Source organism: Barbus barbus (genome assembly GCF_936440315.1).
Source record: "Barbus barbus genome assembly, chromosome: 38".
Classification (NCBI taxonomy): Eukaryota; Metazoa; Chordata; class Actinopteri; order Cypriniformes; family Cyprinidae; genus Barbus; species Barbus barbus.
In genome coordinates, this window is record NC_136716.1 from 11,296,249 (window position 1) to 11,312,243 (window position 15,995).

Consider the following 15,995-nt stretch of genomic DNA (forward strand, 5'->3'; position numbering starts at 1 on the left):
ACACAAGAGGTTTATCCAGGTTAATAGTAAGTTAGAGAGGCCATGTAAAGTGTTCTTTATATGTTACTGTTAGAAATAATTTGTATTTGAGATTGATGAATAATAGGCAGATCACTGGATTTCTAGGCTGGCATACTGTATGGTTTTGCTAGCTTTTAACCCAGTTTTCATCCTTATTTTATGAAATAGTAATGTTAAAGGTTTATTTCTGATGTCTTTGTCGAAAGTCAAGGCGATATTACAGGAGCTGCCCCACATTGAACACATTGTTTTCTGTGAGTGTACACAGCAGCAGCACCTCTGCCAGAACATCACTAACATCTACATATTCCTAATAAATTACATTATTTTTGTCTCAGGAATCATTCATGTAGGCTGACTTAAGTCACACTTCAGCCATGCCATTGTCACTCGGTCTGCCTGTGTCATTTGTTTCTGATCCAATCTATTTAAATCCAATCCGATCCAAGCTATTTAAAGGAATGAAGACATTTTCACAGGAAAAATGTTTCAATATGTGATTTTGATTTTGAGATCAGTTTCACAGCTTACACTGTATTATTCTTATGGTTTAGATGCTAAAAGGGAGAGTGCTTTCAAAGTCCTGCCCACTCTGCTTCCCCAATCAATATACAAGAACGGAGGAAAGGTCTTCAGACCCACAACCACAGAATCCTGGAAGTCATTCATTTGATGCACAACCTGTAAGTTTTTTTTTTACTTTTTCTACTCTTTACACAGTACTGTGCAAAAGTTTTAGGCCATTAGTATTTTTAACAGTTAAAATGGTTTTAAGTCAGTTATTTCTATCTTTTTGCTGTAGTGTGTCAGTAGGAAATATCAGTTTACATTTCCAAACATTCATTTTGCCATTAATTGTAATAATCCAGTAATAATTTAGTGCTCCACACAGAGATCTGATCATCAGAGATCTGAGACAGACTAAATCCAGAAGAACTGTGGAAACATCTCCAAGATGCTTCAAGAAACTTACCTGCAAAGTTACAGTGCTGTTAAAAGTTTTAGACACTTGTGAAAAAATGCTTTAAAATGAGGATGCTGTCAAAAATAATGTCATAAATAGATTTTCTTTATCACAGCTTTAAAGCAGCTTTTGCCGTCGGTGCAGAGTTTTTCATGAGCTTTGCAGGGAGGCTTCTTGAAGCATTTTGGAGACGTTGCCACAGTTCTTCTGGAATTAGTCTGTCTCAGTTTATTCTGTTTCTTCATGTCATTCCAGACAGACTGGATGATTATCAGATCAGAACTCTGTGTGGAGCACTGGCTGTTTTCAGACTCTTTGTGCAAACAAAAATCTCACTGGATTATTATATGGCAAAATTAATGTTTGGAAATGTAAACTGATATTTCCTACAGACACATGACAACAAAAATTGAAAACTGACTCAAAACTCTATTATTTAGCTGACTAAAATATTAGTGGCCTAAAACTTTTGCACAGTTCTGTGTATATATAGATATATAATAAATATATATAGGGGGCTTTGAATACCCGTAATTTATTCCATGTTGGTTGGATGAAATTTAGGTAGACAATCAAGAAGTGCCAGTAAGCAGAAAGAAACCTAAATCATTAACACAATAAATATTTAGTTTGAGCAACCTTTACCAGACCCAGTTCACAGGAAAACCCTGATGGTGTGGCTGGCACAATGTTTGGACTGATTCTCATGTGGCAATAATCAATTTCTTAGTGTTATAATACTGCAATGTTGACAAAGAATAGGACTCTACAGTGCCTAGTTTACAAAGTTTTTGTGTTGTGATCTACAAAAACCGTTGTTTTATTTGTGTCTGTAGGGGTTGGATGTAATGTGTAACAGTAGCACCCATTCAAAAATTGTTTTAAAAAGAAATGTGAAAACTCAAATTGATATTTACAGTTGCATTTTTTTGTGTTGTGTAATTGTATTACAGAAAATTAATAATTTTACTTTCCTTTGTGATTGTTATTTTATATGATAATTTATTAAAAATGTAGCCTATAACAATAGTTTTAACATTTTTATGCTTCCCTTACAAAAACATTAAATGGTAATCATAGTTCCCTAAAAACAGTTATTCCTACTACAGTTATTATTAAAACAACAAAACCAAAGGGAAAAGGAAAAAGGAAAAAATACACCATTCAAATGTTTTGGATCAATAACATTTTTATTTTTGAAGGAAAATAAGTATTTTTCAGCAAGGACGTATTAAATTGACCAAAAGTGACAGTAAAGACTTCCATTATTTCAACTTGTGTATTTTTGTTTTATCAAATTATCTTGATAAAAATGTTTCATAGTTTCTACAAAAATATTAAGCACCACAACTCTAATAAGAAATATTTGTTGTGTGTCAGATCAGCATGATGATTTCTGAATGACCTTTAAGACTAGAGTAATGGCTTCTGAAAATTCCGATTTGCCATTACAGTAAAAAAAAAAATAATAATAAAATAAATAAATAAATCACATTTTAAAATATATAAAAATAGAAGTCAGTTGTTTAAAATTGCAATAATGTCATAATACTACCGTTTTTATTGTTTTTGTTTTTTTAATCAAATGCAGCCTTGGTGAGCATAAGTGACTTCTCTCAAAAACAAAATGTTTTCTCCAACCCAAAACTTTTGAACCATAGTGTATACATTTATTTGACAAATAAAGAAAATATTAAAAAATAAAATAAAAATAAATACTTTTTTTTTTTTTAGAGTGATTTATTGTTCTGCTGAACTAGTCATATTTCAGCATGAGGTCTCCTATGTGAACACCGGATGATCAAATGTTTGGCAGAGGTAAGAAACTTACCACATTGTCATTTAGAAAGTAAAAACCGGTCATGTTTGACAGATTTTAAAAAGCCAACACACTCCCTTTACAGGAATATCCAACAATAACAACATTCTTTAATGTGAATTACGAAATAAGAAAATAGGATACCTACGAAGATACTAATGGCACTGGCTGGGTAAGGCTTTATTCTTAAAATACAATACTTCACCTGATAGTAGAACGAAATCAGGGCATGTTCTCATTTGCAGAAGATACATAAGTCTTTAGGAATGTTTTCTTTGTTTGCTATAGTAGGTCTGGATTAAGGTTCAAATCAATAAAGCACTATTTAACATTTCTGGAGCACGTCAAAATGATCCCAGTTTGCAGTTTAGACAAGCAGGTTTCTCACTTTTAAGCTGTGCTGTGTAGGAATGAGACGTGAGGTGCACACGGAAATGATTCATCACAGCTATTTTTGTAATTAGAAGTTCCTGTAACATTCTTGTCAAACGCTGTTGTCCTGTTCCTTGAACTAGACATCATTAATAAATAGCCTGCATTGTGTTTATGCTTATGGTATTTTTTTTTTTTTTTTCTTGGCGGTGCCTGGATTCTACATTTGCATTCAGAGATCCACAGCATGTAGAAGCTTTGAATTGTACTGGCTAGTTGGGTTTAAATGGAAAATTGTATATCCTAAATATGTAATATGTGGAACAATTGTTAATTATTTATATATAAAGTGACATGAATTCAGGTGACCTCAAGGCATTCTGAGGAGAGAGCAATGCAAAGACTGCTGGAATGACATGAACACTGAAAACATCTGTAAAAATAGGGCACAGTGTGTATTTATTATATAAAATAATTTTCCGCATTGCTTTTTTTATTTTACTTGTATTTTGAATGTTGCACTTTTACATATTTGCATTGTGGATGATGATTTTCCCCTTAGTCTGAGTAAACAGCCTCGCCAAAAACACTTTCAAATACTCACGATTCTATTTTACTATTCTATTTGAAGAATAATTTTTTGTTATTTCTGACATTTACTTATTAAACAGTATGTGAGGTTCTGTAGCGTTTTATATAATACAGATTCCCATTAATAAACAGGATAATAACAGTTTTAAATGTCGCAAAATTCAACAATTGTGAAATCAAATTCAATTTCAGCTGTAAAGCAGCTCCATGTTATTCAGCTCAATTTAGTGTTATTTTAGTTCAGTTTAATAACTGTGTGGCAAAGTTAATCAATTATGAAACTAGTTCATTACATTTTTAAGAAGCTGTATACAAGGCATTCATGTTATTATTTAGCTCCAGTCAGTTCAATGTTGATTCAGTTTAGTTCAATAACCGTGTCAATGTTAGTCAAAGTAAATTGTCCAGCTCAATTTAGTTAAAACTTTTGCTTTCATCCTATAAATGTCAGCACAGTTAAATCAATAATATTACTGAATACAGGCTATATTAGTCTTTTAAACCCAAACCGAGCTAGTCACAGTTGACAGTTGTGAGGAACCAAAACTTCAGGTGACAGTATTGGAGAAAAAGCTTGGTTCAGTCATGTATTGCCATAAGCTAACACATATGGATATGGAGGACCAAACCTGCATAAATTAAATATGGATAAATGAATGAACGATTAAATAAATAAATATATTAATGAATAAATAAATAAACGTGATGATAGGAAAATGAATAAACGACTTGATAAAATAAATGATTAATTTGTAATAAAATTCACCCCCCCCCCCTTATTTATTTTCTGCTTTTATACATTTATAAATTTTTAAAAAAAATTTGATACTTATTTTTTCACTAATTCTTTATTGTATTTTTATGTTATTTATACATTTATTTTTTAGATTTATTTATATATTTATGCATTCATTTGTTTTTAATGATTTATTCCCACATGTATTTATTTTTAGATTTATTTATTCATTTATTTGTACTTTTCCGTGTGTAACATGGAAATGAGGAAGGTGGTCCTTATGTAGCTTCAGTGCATCATTGGTTGAGAGCTCACGTGTCGAATTGTCAGGCCAGCTAAGTGATAGAGATCTCCCACAGCATCATCGTCATCGAGTCTGGAACCGTCGACGTCAGACCCTAGGGTGATGACACCCCGAGTCAGACACCCAGTGGATGGTTGGTTTCTAGTCTAATAACTATTCTGTAATCACATTGCCATTTTTTCCCAGTCTCTTTCTTATGGTGGAGTCATGAACACTGACCTTAACTGAGGCAAGTGAGGTCTGCAGTTCTTTAGATGTTGTTGTGGGGTCTTTTGTGACCTCTTGGATGAGTCGTCGCTGTGCTCTTGGGGTAATTTTGGTCGGCCGGCCACTCCTGGGAAGGTTCACCACTGTTCCATGTTTTCGCCATTTGTGGATAATGGATCTCACTGTGGTTCACTGGAGTCCCAAAGCTTTAGAAATGGCTTTATAACCTTTTCCAGACTGATAGATCTCAATTACTTTCTTTCTCATTTGTTCCTGAATTTCTTTGGATCTCAACATGATGTGTAGCTTTTGAGGATCTTTTGGTCTACTTCACTTTGTCAGGCAGGTCCTATTTAAGTGATTTCTTAATTGTGAACAGGTGTGGCAGTAATCAGGCCTGGGTGTGGCTAAAGAAGCTGAACTCAGGTGTGATAAACCACAGTTATGTTTTAAGTATTATGTTTTAATACTTTAAATTTGTTTAAAGATCTGAAACATTAAAGTGTGCCAAACATGCAATAAAAAAAAAAATCAGGAAGGGGGCCAACACTTTTTCACACCACTGTAAATCTAAAAGTAAATGTATAAATAATATAAAAATACATTAAAAAAGAATTAGTGAAAAAATAAAAGTTAAAAAAGTGTTTATAAATGTATAAAATGTATGAATTTTATTACAAATTAATCATATTTATTTTATCAAGTTGTTTATTCATTTAGTTATTTTCCTATTATCACATTTATTTATCTATTTATTCATTAATATATTTATTTATTCATTTATTCATTTATTCATATTTCATTTATGCAGGTTTGGTCCTCCATAAACACACTGCCAAAAAGGAAATACAAAAGAAAACAACAACAAAAGATGTTTTAATTTCTGAAATAACTATCAGTGAGTCATGTGTTGGAAATGTTTGTGAACGTGCACCACAGATCAATGAAGGGTGTTAACCAGACATTTAACAACAACAAAAATAAACAGCAAAATCCCCAGTGTTAAAATCCTGGTGTTGAGGACTTTTGAAGTTAAGTGTTAAAGTTGTGGTGTTGAATTTTAGAGGATTAACACTAACTGTAAACAGCACCCTCTGGCCGGTGTAAAAACAGAGAGTCATCCCTAAAATCGCACTAGGTTACGTATGTAACCCAGGTTCCCTGAAGGGAACGAGAGCTGTGTCCGAAAACGCTATGGGAACGCCTTCAGCGTGACCACGCTCTGAATATCATCTGTAATCAGTCAAAATAGAAGGGCGAGGCGTCACGGGCGGGGTGACGTCATGACCAGGAAGTATATAAGCACGTGAGGCGGAGCCGGCGTCAGCTTCAAATCATGAAGCAAGCGCTGGCAGGGATGCCGGAAGTGTGGCTACGAGACGCAGCTCTCGTTCTCTTCAGGGAACCGGGATTACATACGTAACCTAGTACGTTCCCTTCCAGGAACTTCGAGCTGCGTCCGAAAACGCTATGGGAACGAGATACCAACGCCGCCAGACTGACAAGTCCCTGCCTGGTGTCAGGATGAAAGGACGGAGGAGTCTGGAGTGGCTCGGACGTCAAGGTATAGAACCTGGCGAATGTCAGGGGCGTGGACCACCCAGCAGCGTTGCAGATAGTCCTGCATGGAGACACCTGCCAAGAAGGCCTTGGAGGCCGCCACACCTCGAGTTGAGTGCGCTCTGACTCCCGACAGCGGGGGACGCTCAGAGGCCTCGTATGCCAGATGGATGGCATCCACTATCCACCTACTAAGAGTGGGCTTCGTAGCAGGAAGACCTATACAGTTGTGCCTTTCCTGGTCTGGCTCCCTGAAGGGAGGAGGACAGAAGGCCTGGAGTACGACAGGCTGTGGTACGACCGCTGGTACCTTCGGTACGTACCCCGCACGGGGGTAGAGAAAGACTTTCGCCGAACCGGGCGCAAAGTCAATACACGAAGGGGCCGTAGACAGGGCCTGAAGGTCACCCACCCTCCTCAGAGAAGTGATGGCCAACAAGAAAACGGTCTTAATGGTGAGGAGTCTGCTCCGAGATCTCCTCAATAGGCTCAAATGGTGCCACGCACAAAGCCTCCAGTAGCACAGCCAGGTCCCACGTGGGGACACATGATCGTACAGGCCTCAGCCTCAGCGCAACACGGAGGAAACGTGTAACTAGGGGGTGTCTACCCACTGACTGGCCTTAGTAGTGGAGTGGGTTAACCCTGCGGAAAAACGGGCCTGCAGGAACTCCAGAACTGCGCGAATCGGGCAGTTGACTGGGTCGAGCTGGCGGTCCCCGCACCAAGAAGTGAAGAGTTTCCACTTCAAGGCGTACAGTTTCCTCGTGGAGGGAGCTCTGGATTGGAGGATGGTCTCGACAACCTCGGTTGACAGACCGGAAGCTATGAGTTGTGCCCCCTCAGGGGCCATACCCACAGCTTCCACAACTCCGGGCAAGGGTGCACTATAGTGCCCCTGGCCTGTGAGAGGATATCTCTCCTGATCGGCACCGGCGACGGGGTGCCGTCGGGAAGAGAAATCAGGTCCGAGAACCATACTCGGCCCAGCCAGAACGGCGCTACCAACGGTAGACTGACCTCATCCCGGCGCACTCTCGCCAGAACTCCCGGGAGCAGAGCGATCGGGGGGAGAGACGTACAGACGAGGCCTCAGCCAGGTCTGTACCATAGTATCCAGTCCCGGAGGAGCTGGAGGGGCTACAAGAACCAGAGGGGACATTGTGCTGACTCTCGAGTCGCAAAGCGGTCCACCTGTGCCTGGCCGAAAACTCTCCAAATCTGCTTCACCACCTTCACTCACCTGAGACAAGAACCAAGGATCCCTCCACATGTCTAAGGCACGGACAGCGGCGTGACACTTTGACAGCGTGGAGCGAGTTTCCCCTCAGGGAGACCCCCTTGGTCTTGAGCCACCACTGTAGGGGCCTCATGTACAGCGGGTCGAACGGATCACGTTGGACGCAGCTGCCATGAGCCCAAGCAACCTCAACTGCTTGACAGTGAGTGACTGGCCCTCTCGCACTCTCATGACAATCACACACCACGCCTAGATAAGTGTTTCTCTGAGCTGGAGAAAGCACACTTTTCCTGGCGTTTAGTCTTAACCCCAAGTCTTTCATGTGGGCGAGAACGACATCTCGATGCCGAATCGCCAACCGCTCTGATTGAGCGAGGATCAACCAATCGTCTATATAATTGAGTATGCAGATGCCCTGCAGTCGCAACGGGACCAGTGCCGCATCCACACACTTGGTGAAAGTGCGGGGTGAGAGTGCTAGGCCGAAGGGAAGAACCCGATACTGGTACACTTTGCCCCCGTAAGCGAACCTCAGGAACTTCCTGTGAGAAGGAAGGATGGAGACATGGAAATAGGCGTCTTTGAGGTCTATCGTGACAAACCAGTCCTCGGACCTGATTTGCGACACGACCTGCTTGACAGTGATCATTTTGAACTTCAGCTTTCTGGCTGAGCGGTTCAACAGATGCAAGTCCAGTATGGGCCTCAGCCCCCCATCCTTCTTTGGAACAATGAAGTACCGGCTGTAGAAGCCGGTGTGAACTTCGTGAGGAGGAACCAACTCGATGGCTTCCTTCCTCAGCAAAGTATCGACTTCCTGTTCCAGCACCAGAGCCTGCTCGGGGCGGACCTCAGTCACAACAACCCCGTTGAACGGTGGAGGTGGCCCATCGAACTGGATGCAATAGCCATTCTCTACCGTGTGCAGGACCCAAGGAGACACATTCGGCAGTCGCTGCCAGGCTGCCAAATGATCTACTAGGGGAATCAGTCGCTCGAGACTGACCTAATAGAAGCGGCCAGACCACTGTCTCGATGCGGCGCACCGGAAGGAAACGCGCGATCTGGCGGCTAAGGCGAGTCTCTCAGGCCCGCTGTATTCACAGGCAGAAACCTGAGAGAAATACTCGCTGGGACCCGCTGCGCCCAATGGACAATGGCAGGGTTGGCAGACAAGTCCCTGAAGGGCACTGAGGTGAGACGGTCACCGTGTACCGCGGTGTAAGCCGCTCCACCCCAGTAGGGGTCGCCCTCCACGGTCCTGGGGCTCGCCCGTCAGGACATTTTGCGCGAGGAGCTGGTATGCGGAGGAGGCTGCGCCCGCCCAGCAGCCACCTGAGTTTAGAGAGCGCGCATACCCTCTGCCCATCAAAGATGTTATAAGCAGAGCAGGAGCCTTCAAAGACGATGCCATAGAGGGAGACAGATAGCTTGCAAGCGTCTGCACAACCCGCGGCACCGCCCTGTACCCGCGCTCATTCAGTTCCCACGGGAACGAATAGCCGGGACGAAAGATTTCACCCGCGATCTCGACAACTCGGTGTGGAGATCGGGGGAAAAACGGAAGGCTCCTGTGTAGAAGTGGCTCCTCAAACTGGGGCGAAAGAGGCGGCGAAACCTCGTGAACGCTCGTCACATCAACCTCCTCGGAGGAAGAAAGACGCAGCATCAAGCCCTCGTCTCGGGTGGAAGAGTACCGCTTCCAAACCGAGAGACGGGGCATCAGATCTGGCGGATACGGGAGGAGATAGGGACATGCCCGTCTGACTCTCGCCAACCAGATCAGCCTTTTTTTTTATTTTCTGCGAGCCCTGCGAGCGCAGCCGCCGCTCTGCCTTTTTTTCTCTCTCTTTTTTACGGCAGAAGCGGGACCGGCTTTATTTTTCTCTTATGCTTGTGCAAACACTGCAGCTTACAAAGCTAGGAAGACAAGCGGGACGTCAAGCCCTCTCTCTGGGGGAAGAAACGCGGCTTCCGAACACAGAGAGCGGGCGCTGGATCTGATGATCCATGTGCGAGCCCCATGAGTGCAGCCACCGCTCCGCCTCGGCAGCGCGGGGCCAGCACCGTGAGGAACACTCGCAAAGGCTCCCTCCTCGAAGAGAGCCCTCTGGGTGCGGAGTGTGCGCAGCGAGAGCTGCTCACAGTGCGGGCAATCGGCTCCCTCGAGAGCCGACGCCGCATGCTCCGCACCCAGGCAGACCACGCACAGATTGTGTGTGTCCCCACTCGTGATGTAGCGAGGGCAGGGACTAACACACAACCTGAAACGCGATCTGGGATCGCCCATCGTCTTGGCCTTGGAATTAGGCATCTTTTAGGACAGACAACACTAAATAAGACTCACAAGACACAAAACGGACTGACAACATACAGAGCGCTTGCTGAATGACAGAAAGCTGACGCCGGCTCCGCCGCACGTGCTTATATACTTCCTGGTCGTGACGTCACCCCGCCCGTGATGCCTCGCCCTTCTATTTTGACTGATTACAGGTGATATTCAGAGTGTGGTCACGCTGAAGGCATTCCCATAGTGTTTTCGGACGCAGCTCGAAGTTCCTGGAAGGGAACACCCTTAAAGTCAGCCTAAAAATAGTTCCCGGCTAGGAAACTAGTTGTGATATAGCTGGGGACTACTTTCAGGCGCTGCGTAATATCATTGCGCCAGCTGCACCCATGGTACGGCAGCAAAGTTCCTTGATTATTACGCCGGAATGAGAGTATAGTTCCTAGCCGTATCAGCCTAGAAAATCGCAACTTTTCATTTTCCGTCAGTCTTAGTACACGATGTAACTACAGAATAGTCAAGTTTTAAATAAGAAAATTATCGAAACTCTTTGGTCATTTTTGAGCGAGATGCTAACGGTCTAATCCGATTCAATGATCTATGCTAAACTAAGCTAAAAGTGCTACCGCCAGACTCGGAGATACAACTAAACTGAAGAGTTTTTAAGGCCTTAGACAGTTTTAAATGTTAAATGGTATAAGAAATAATTTTTCAAATTGCCTTAAATAGATTTTTAAGAATTCTGCAGATACCTTGTAAATAGTCAAATAAAACTCTTTCCTTGATATTCATTGATATTTGTGTATTGAAAATGTTTTTGATTGACATTTATGGTCTTTATTTTATTTGGGCTAGTTAAATTAATTTCCGGGCTACCAAAATCTGAAGAGTACCTGCCCGAAGGGCTACCAGGGATTTAGAAATTTTGCGAGCCCTGATACTATTGAACAAATATCTTGACTTGATTGTTGGTCTGTTGAATATGACATAAAAAAAACAATGCATAGAAATCCCCCAAAGAGTATCTGTGTACTTTCTTCACTGAGTTGAATCTTTTTCACCGACTCTGGACCAGAGCTTCGGTTGTCATGTCAGTCAAAATGACAGCTGACAGATGAACGTGATAACTTCCTGTTGCAACGAGCACAGCAGATATATTTACCTCAGAGAAAAAAGCACATAAATTGTATTTCATGTTATGTTTTTATTAGTCTTAATTGTTCACAACTTGTGTACTTTTCCTGGTTGAGTTAGACTGAACTGCTTTGCTAATAGAGTCTCATGAACGCGCATTCATGCACAGAGACCAACAGTCAGGTCAGGATATTCTGCAAATAATATGTTCAGTTTGTTCACCTGAATTGTTGTTCACTTATACTCATGCCGTTCCACATGTATGCCATACAGGTTTGGAATCACATGAGGATAAAAAAAAAGGATGACAGAATTTTTGGGTAAATATTTTGAATAATAAACTATTATTGTAATTGATATTTGTCTCTGATATTTCACCTGTTAATAGTTTTGATATGATTCTGCCCCCCCCCCCTCCCCCTCCAATTTTACAGGAGCAATTTTTGTGATGCTGTAAGTGGGAGTGGATTTTTTGCTTGGCTGAAAACTGCAGAGAACTACATCTTGTCGTGCTGAAAAAAAGAAAGAGACTACTCCAAGGAGGTCCAAATGCCACTGGCACAGACTTTGTTCAGTGAGCATTAACATACATTCAGCGTTGATGGTAATGAATGAGATGCTGTTGTTTAAGCAGATAACTGTAAGCACTATAAACCCAATGGCATTTAGAATACATATGGACCAATAAAGAATATGTATTTTGTGCCTTTGCATTGATTTGCTGACATTACGTTTTAATTGTTGTAAGAACATATTCTTTACATGTATTGAAAACTGAATGTGAAGATATTATGGTGTAGGGAAAAAGATTTGCAATGTTTCAATTAAAATAAATAAATGTAAATATGCATTGTTTCGTGGATAATTTTTTAAATATTTGTTTTGAACTCAGACCACACAATGAACAATGAACTCAATTCAAGTCAAATTTAACACTCCTGAAATGTATATATGACTCCCTCCATTTTGGAGTTAAAATAACACTTGCATACATATATTTCAGGAGTGTTAAATTTGACTCGAATTGAGTTAAATGTACACTGGCTGCTTTTGCTGTAAATGAATGTCGAGTACAAGGAGAGTTGCTGTTACAACCTACCCCACTACAAAAAAGGATAAACTAATAATAATTATAATTATATAACATCTCTAAAAAGGCATTTTGGTGGAAGTTTTGTGTTAAACAAGAGACATGAAATCAACTCTGTGAGTGAATGGAACATTCCTGTTAATTCAGTGAATACAAAAAGGTTCTAACATGTAGGTAATAAAACAAATGCAATGTCCAATCACTGATCTAAGATATAGCCTTAATATAAGAATTTGTCTTAGCTACAGAAAACTGTATAGTTGTAAGACATGCAGAGTTCAAAAGGGTCACTCTGGATAACATCATACCTCAGATCTCAGAAGCCCTCAAATGCCTCCTATCTCATTCACGAGAGTTTATGAGTCAAAATAACACTCAAGCTGTCAAGGCTGATTATTTACTGGTGAAAATGAACCAGGAAGAAGCTTTCCACAATGGTTTCTCTTATATGAGGTACTACGTGCAAACTTTCATTCTCCTGGGCAAGCATTGATATTACATCCATCCTTCCTTATAGAGTCTATGAGAGTTATTATTGGCCCTATCTGTGTCAGCTGCCAGACAGTTGTGTTCTAACATTTCACAAACAACATTGCCTATTGGGCGTATCTTTAAAGAAAGTGCAACTTGGATGGGTTTGGACAATGGCCTTATGTGCATCCAGACTATGGAACCTTGATTTATTTAATATAAAATACTTCATTATCCAGCTTCCTTGGTAAGAAATGCTCAAACACTGTAATGCTTGGTGCTAAGACCACGTTTCATTCTATTAATAAAATTTCTGCGTTGTCTTTTAGAATCCATTTATTAAAAAAGCCTAAAAACAAAGAAACATGTTTACTTGTCAGTATGATTTATTATTCACGATATTCTCTTTTGTCCATTATGTAAATGTAAGGGAAAGAACTGGAAAGTTTGCTTCTCTGCATGTGTTATTTGAGCAGCATTTCTTTGTGTGATTACAGTAATTGTGACCAATGCAGTGAAAGCAAGCCACCTAAAGGACCCAAATGCATGTTACAGGCATGCTCACTCTCAATAATTAACTTATTACAAAATTACAGTATAACATGGTTATTCAAAGACTAATTCTTGAAGATACGTCACAATTCAAAAGAGGATTTTATTGTCTAGCTGTAAAATATCTGGATGATTGCTTGAATATGTATTCGTCCATGTGCACATGTGCAGTATTGCATGTTTACAAACAGACCTCTGTCGCAGGTTTACCATTGGGGTGGGTTTTTGAAAAACAGGTCGTAAACATGGAGTCATTTCTTGGATATGACAAAAGTCCTTCCTGTAACAAGAAATATGATTTACTCTTTTTCCTTGTTTGAGTGTCATAAAGTTTACTTCTCCGGTTAATCACCACTCCGAGAAGCACTTATTTTTATCTCTTATGACAGAAGTCATAAATATTCATCTAATGATACGTTTCTGTGGAATCAATTTATTTGTTTGCACATGCTTTGAGAGTCTTGCATGTAACAAGGGATTATTGCTGCAGTCGTTAATGTACTCAAAAAAGTTGTTTTACTGCTCTGATATCAATTCATTCAAAGGTGTGGAGATTTTCCAATGTATTTGTTAAAGGCAGTTCTCGGTGTCATGGAAAGTCATGGACTTTCTTGAATGACACATGTTTAATTTATCAAGGTTACTGTCAAGTATTGGGCCACACTTTTGTCAAAAATAATCATCTACTTTTGTGCACTACTGTATGGTGCACAGGTGTTTCATGCATAACTGTTACTTACAATGCTGTATTAAGGAACTATTCTATAAACATCATTGTAGAGGTATTTTACTTAATACAGAGTTCAGGCCCAGTCACACCAAGAACAACAACTATAACAATAAACTATTCTCATATAGGCCTAATTAGAATGATTTTTAAAACCTTACCATTATAGTTATAGGTCATTAGTGAGCAGCCCTTGTATTGATATGCAAAAATGGACTTTGGCGCACATATGATACGACCGTATTTGGCGTGCATATAAACCCAGTTTTCGCGTGCATATGATACGAAATTTGTTGGCGTGCATATGATAAGCATCTACCCCACAACCTTAATCCTATCCATCGCGTAGCATATACACGCCAAAGTCTATTTTTGCGTAGCAATAGCACAAGTTTTCGTTTTTATTTGGCGTACTATTTAAATGCACGTTCATGAGATCGGGTACTTTTTTTTAGGTGCGACGACTACAGGGGATGGAAGTGTATGACTCGCATTTTGGCCACAAATGACAGTTTAAAGTCAAATTGCCTTAATGATGGTTTTGTTTCTTATTAAACACACAGCTTTTCACTTTACAAGTCTTTAATTGGTGGACTGGAGTCATGCAGATTACTTATTATTAGCTTTTTGGACTCTTTTTGGATCATTCTGATGGCACTGCAGAGGATCCATTGGTGAGCAAGTAACATAATGATACATTTCTCCAAATTTGTTTAGATGAAGAAACAAACTCATCTAAATCTTGGATGACCTGAGGGTCAGTACATTTTAAGTACATTTAATTTTCATTTTTGGGTGAATTATTTCTCTGTAGAGCTTTTTCTACTTGATGTAATCCATATTGTGTTTTGTTGGTATAAATGAATATAATTACTTGATTGATTGATTTTTTATAATATTTTTGACTTGAAATGATAAATAAAAAGTTTGACTGAATGAACTGATATGGCAGTAAGGTACCAAAAGTAACGATGAAAGTTAGACGTGTAATTCCTGGCCCTTATTAATGCCTTAGTTGCACAACTGTTTTTATCCTCTGATGACTAATTGTAGAAGATATACGTGTAGCTGTCAATCAGTTTTATTTCCCTGGTATGTTCACTTTCAATACATATCTGTTACAGGAAATAAAAAGAGTTTCAATGAATACGTTTGTCATAACATGGACACTAAATACACAGAAATGTTACTTCCCTAACCCCTCCCAAACAGCTGTTTTAAGAGGGCAATTGGCTTCACATCTGGTTTATTAATTTATTACCTGTTTTGTTTCATTGTTGCTATATATATAGGTTGTGTACACATTTTATTTTCTTGACTACAGCATACCACTGAAAGAAGATAATTCATTCAATTGACATGACCATTATTTGCCAGTATTCATACAAAGTGCATGCTCATTTTCTGTTGAATTCTGTTGAGATTTTGAGGACTTTCTTTGGGGTATTTTCCAAGAGGTCATGATTTTGTTCATTACTGCAGCTGGCTCTAGATCAAGTCTGTGGGCACATATTTTCTCCTGGACTGTCCTGGTTGAGTGGGTGGTGCGCGAAAAGCACGTGTTTTGGGCCTTCACCCAGATAGCCAAAACGTGTGTCTGGGGTCCTTTCCCAGGTGATGCTGTTGGCATGCAGGAGGCATGACAAACCCTCACTGTTGATGACCTTGAGCTGATTCTGCAGAGGAGTTTTGGCGGTTCTTCACAGGCCGCTGTGACGCCAGCAGCTTCAGATCAATGTTCTAGCTGTCTGTCCTCTCATCACCCTCAGTTTGAAGACACACCTGTGAGCCTCTCATAGCTTGTCCACCCCCAAAAAACCAACCAGGTCATCATGGAAAAATTACAAAAGGATGACAGCCATGAATGGACTGCTCACGTTGGTTATTTTGATGAAAAGTCATTATCCCTTATGGGAAAAG